Source organism: Bison bison, unplaced genomic scaffold (assembly GCF_000754665.1).
Source record: "Bison bison bison isolate TAMUID 2011002044 unplaced genomic scaffold, Bison_UMD1.0 scf7180017864508, whole genome shotgun sequence".
NCBI classification, from domain to species: domain Eukaryota; kingdom Metazoa; phylum Chordata; class Mammalia; order Artiodactyla; family Bovidae; genus Bison; species Bison bison.
In genome coordinates this window covers 6,860,845-6,866,827 of record NW_011495064.1, presented here as the reverse complement: position 1 = coordinate 6,866,827, position 5,983 = coordinate 6,860,845, and positions in this window count along the sequence as shown.

The window sequence follows — 5,983 nt, the reverse complement described above, 5'->3', positions numbered from 1 at the left end:
AAGAGGAGAGTGAAAAAGCTGGCTTAAAGCTCAACATTCAGAAAACAAAGATCATGGCATCTGGTCCCATCACTTCATGGGAAATAAATGGGGAAACAGTGGAAACAGTGTCAGACTTTATTTTTCTGGGCTCCAAAATCACTGCAGATGGTGACTGCAGCCATGAAATTAAAAGACGCTTACTCCTTGGAAGGAAAGTTATGACCAAGCTGGACAACATATTGAAAAGCAGAGACATTACTTTGCCAACAAAGGTCCATTTGGTCAAGGCTATGGTTTTTCCAGTGGTCATGTATGGATGTGAGAGTTGGACTATGAAGAAGGCTGAGCACCGAAGAATTGATGCTTTTAAACTGTGGTGTTGGAGAAGACTCTTGAGAGTCCCTTGGACTGCAAGGAGATCCAACCAGTCCATTCTGAAGGAGATCAGCCCTGGGTGTTCTTTGGAAGGAATGATGCTAAAGCTGAAACTCCAGTACTTTGGCCACCTCATGAGAAGAGTTGACTCATTGGAAAAGACTCTGATGCTGGGAGGGATTGGGGGCAGGAGGAGAAGGGGATGACAGAGGATGAGATGGCTGGATGGCATCACTGACTTGATGGAGGTGAGTCTGAGTGAACTCCAGGAGTTGGTGATGGACAGGGAGGCCTGGCGTGCTTTGATTCATGGCGTCGCAAAGAGTCAGACACGACTGAGCCACTGGACTGAACTGAACTGAACTGACTGAATGTGGTAAAATTAGCACATAAAGAGACTCAGTGTCTGCTGGAGGTCAGATTCATCACCATCTTGGCCCTAGCTGGTTCCCTCTGGGATTTTTGTTTGTAGCTTCCTTTTTTTTTTTTTTTTAAAATCTCTGGACCTTTTATTTATTTATTGTCTATTTATTTTTTGACCACACTGCATAATTTTTTGAGCAGCACGCAGAATCCTAGTTCCCCCACCAGGGATCAAGCCTGCACCCCCTGCACTGGAATGCAGGGTCTTAACCACTGGACTGCTGGGGAGGTCCTTGAACCCTTTAACTTGGAGATGTATGCTGATTCCTACTAAAGGTGGGGGTTGGAGGGTTCTGGGCAAAGATCCAAAGCAGCTCTGGTGTCAGCTGGGGAGAGGTGGGCATTTCTGGTTGAGGAGCCAGCAGGGTGGGGACGGGCTGGATCCCTGTGTGCAGGTCTGCACGTCTTGGTGTGCCTGTTATCTTCTAGTAAGAAGGCCCCTGTGAAAGTCCAGACAAGACGATGGAGGCCTCACATGGCAGAGAGGGGAGGGGCTGAAGAAGGGGGTAAACCTTGAACATGATGAGTGACGTATATGTGCGTACTCTTTGCAGCCCCACAGACTGCAGCCCACCAGGCTCCTCTGTCGGTGGGATTCTCCAGGCAAGGATATGAAGTGGGTTGCCAGGCCCTCCTCCAGGGAATCTTCCCAATACAGGGATCAAACCCAAGTCTCTTGTGTCTCCTGCATTGTCAGGCAGGAAGCCCAAGGTGATGCTCCCTGATCCAGTTGCCATTTGGAAGATGCCCACGGGGCAAGCCCCGTGATAGGCACAAGGCCTAGCTTACTTCATTTAGGTCTTGTAACATCTCAGTGAGATGTGAATATGCCGGTTGAGAAATGGAAAATGTAATAGGTTAAGGACTTTGCCTGTGGTCTCAGGACTGGGAAGTGGGGAAGCAGAATTTGGAATCCAGGCCTGGCTTCTTTGGAGCCCCTGGCATTCAGGTGATGGCTCTAATCTTTATTGAGAGTAATGTTAAGGAAAACAAGCGGTGTCGCTCTGCTTCTGTGACTCAAACTGAATCACAACCAAGTGCATGTTAGTGGAGAAAGCATTGGTCTGCGATTCAGAAAAGCCTCAGAATCAGTGCTGGTTCCACCCCCTATCGGATGTGTGATGTCGGCAAGTGCCGAGCTCTTCTGTGGGCCTGAGTTTCTCATCTATAAAATGGGACTAATTTTACTTTCTTTTTCCATTTGTGTGTGTGTGTGAAGAATGAGTGATATTCTTTTGGGAGATACATGGAGCACTGTGCTTAATACAGAGCGGCCCTCCTTCAGTTCTTTCTCTCTTGGGGGAATGTCCCCTTGGTAAGATACGAAGGCAGATACTAAATTTATTCATCTTTGCGTCCCAGAAATTTTGCACTGTGCTAGGCGTTTGAACATTCTCAGGGAGTGGTTTGTTTACTTATTTGGCAGCATTGGGTCTTAGTTGCAGCATGTGTGATCTTTCCTTGCGGTGCATGGACTGTGTATTTGTGGCGTATGGGCTCAGTAGTTGTAGCACCTGGGCTCGCTAGCTCCTAGGTATGTGGGATCTTAGTTCCTGGATCATCCCAGGGATGGACCACCTGGGAAGTCCTGGTGATGAAGTTCTGAAAAAATGGTGTGCTTTCATCTCCAAATGTCCATCGTCACACTTCAGGGCACACTTCTGAGCTGTGTTCTACGCTTTATCAGAAGGCCAGTCAATTAGAGCAGAGGGGGTGGCCACTGGGGTTTGGATACTCCAGAGCAGAGACATGTCCCAGAGACCAGGCCTGCTTCCCTCAATGTGCTTTGCCTAGAGTGTTAGCCTAAGGGACTTGCATCTTATCTTGGGGCCGGAGAGTATATTTAGTGGTGATTCGTATCCTGTGTAGAGGAGAGCAAAGATCTCTGAAGCTCCTTCTCCCTTAACGTCTCTCTCCATTTTCCATCTTCCTACTATAGTGAAATAATTTCAGCATCTGGCCAATGATGTCACCCGTCTTCTTATTGCTAAAATATAGTTTTCAAAAAATTAAAAGCATAATTCTTACTGCAAACATAAAATGAACATTGGACCAACAGTTTTATTCAACTCATTAACTCATGAACCCATAAATACTTAAAGGGATGAACTTGGTAAGTTTGGCTCATCCCCCCAAATTCTTGTCCCTTCAAGTCCTTGCTGCCATCGTGGTCCCCGCATGACTTTAAACAGACTTAAAAACAGTACTTTGTCCAGATTTATCGTTGTTTTCAGCAGGAGGAATGATCCTTAACTGCCGTTCCTAGAAGAAGAAATTCCCCACGTTTCTTAAGGTCTTGATGAGGATGTATAGTGTAGTTATAGGGTGGTGATCCCAATGACCAGGGGTATGGTATGTTGTGGGGTGGTGCTTGTGTAGGTTGTAGGTTACAAATAAAATACCCACTCAAATATTCTCATCAGCCTTTAAATTCTTAGTCTACAATATGCCAGGGAAGTTTTGGCATCTCAACCTCATTGATTTATGATAGTGTGCGTGTATGCATGCACTCATACTCAGTCATACCGGACCCTTTGTGACCCCAGACTGTAGCCAGCCAGGGTCCTCTGTCCGTGGAATTTCCCAGGCAAGAATAGTGGAGTGGGTTGCCATTTCCTCTTCCAGGGGATTTTCCCAACCCAGGGATCGAACCCACATCTCCTGGTGCCTCCTGCAGTGCAGGCAGATTCTTTACTGCTGAGCCACCAGGGAAGCCCCACTGATTATGGGCCATTGTTAAATCCAGGCTTCAATAAACCAAGGAATCAAACCTTAGAGCCACTCAGATGTGCTGAATATAATAGAGCCGGTTATGCAGAGTGAAGTAGGTCAGAAAGAGAAAAACAAGTATTGCATATGTATGAAATCTAGAAAGCCGGTACTGATGAACCTATTTGCGGGGCAGGGATAGAGACAGAGACGTAGAGAACAAGCTTGTGGACACAGCGGGGGAGGGCAAGGGTGGCATGAATTGAGAAAGCAGCATTGAAACACATACACCGACATGTGGGAAATAGATCACTAGTGGAACCTGCAACGCAGGGCCCCGCTCGGTGCTCTGTGATGACCTAGGGCTCTGGGAGGGGGGTGGACTAGGAGGGAGGCTCAGAAAGGAGGGGATATATATATGAAGTTATGCCTGATTTGAGTTGGTGTACAGCAGAAACCAACATAACACTGTAAATCAATTTTCCTCCAATTAATTCCTAAAAATTAATGAACAAACCAAAAATCCCATTTACATTGGGGATCCTGGGTGAGTGTAACATATGTTTATAAATTTTGCTGAATCCAACCTTACATTTCATCCTTCTTGGTTTAACACTGTAGATTTCATTCCCATCATGACCTCAGCTTCCTTTCAATTCATGTTGACAGGATGTTCCCGTTTCCTTGGTGTGTAATTTACCTCCACCTGGTCCCTAGCAGATCTTGAAGTTTTCTTCTGGGCTCGGCTAAGAGTTTATTCTTGTTATGGCCCCAGAACCAATGAGGTGGCAAGTGGTCAGGATCTGAGAACAGGCATCTAAATGGGAGGCAAAAGCCCCAGATGAGAGACCTTGTGAATGATGGCTGATTTCCTCAAACAGGGGAAGAGCGGGTGCTTTTGTAGGCAAGGGAGGCTGGAGATTGGGAGGTCAACTTTTTAAAAAATTAGTAATACCTTAGTAGTTTGTTCAGCATCTCTAGAATCTACAATTTTATTTGTATTTATGAAGCTTTATTTTGAATCTTCTCCCCCTTACCTTTTCTTTCTCTATTGATCAGTCTGTCTAGAGACTGTATTTATTTTTCAATATCTAACTTTTGGGTTTATCTATTTTCTCTATTGCACTTTTGTTTTAATAACTTTTTGATACTTTTATGAATAATTTTGTCAATTTATGTTCTAATTCTTTTTTTCTCTGCTTCCTATTTATTTCTTTGAGTTTCTGCATTCTACTTTCTGTTTTTTAAAGTTGAGATATAATTGACAGAAAATACTGTGTAAGCTCAATGTATAAAATATATTGATTTGATATGTTTATATGCAATATGGAGAAGGGAATGGCAATCCACTCCAGTATTCTTGCCTGGAGAATTCCATGGACAGAGGAGCCAGGCGAGCTACAGTCGATGGGGTTGCAAAGAGGGGTACAGTCCATAGGGTTGCAAAGAGTCAGACATGACTGAGCAAGTAACACTAGCTGTCTTTGTTACACACTATATTGGAATATTAAAGCCATTGTAGCATTAGCTAACGTCTCCATGGCCTCACATAATTATCACTTTGTCTCTGCCTCACCCAAATATTCCCTTCACAGTCTATGGTCCTGCTCCTCTCCTGTCAATATCCTAATCTTAGCAAGAGACTTGCTGAGGTTGAACACTTAAACTTTGCAACAAAGGGAAAAGAATCTGGAAAAAAAAAAGGATATATATATATATATATATAAACACATACATATATATAGCTGAATCACTGTGTTATACACCTGAAACTAACATGATATTGTAAATCAATTATAGCTTAATAAAAAAAAATGAGAAAAAACAACTTTGCAACAACTTTATGAACTGAACATTAAAAATTTTAAAAAGGGAGAATGGCATTGAAATATGTATAATATCATATATGAAACGAGTCGCCAGTCCAGGTTTGATGCATGATACTGGATGCTTGGGGCTGGTGCACTGGGACGACCCAGAGGGATGGTATGGGGAGGGAGGAGGGAGGAGGGTTCAGGATGGGGAACACATGTATACCTGTGGTGGATTCATTTTGATATATGGCAAAACCAATACAATATTGTAAAGTTAAATAAAATTAAATTAAAAAAAATTTATTGGAGTATAACTGATTTACTTGATGAAAGTGAAAGAGGAGAGTGAAAAAGCTGGCTTAAAGCTCAACATTCAGAAAACGAAGATCATGGCATCTGGTCCCATCACCTCATGGGAAGTAGATGGGGAAACAGTGGAAACAGTGTCAGACTTTATTTTTGGGGGCTCCCAAATCACTGCAGATGGTGACTGCAGCCATGAAATTAAAAGATGCTTACTCCTTGGAAGGAAAGTTATGACCAACCTAGATAGCAGATTCAAAAGCAGAGACATTACTTTGCCAACAAAGGTCTGTCTAGTCAAGGCTGTGGTTTTTCCAGTGGTCATGTATGGATGTGAGAGTTGGACTGTGAAGAAAGCTGAGGGCCAAAGAATTGAT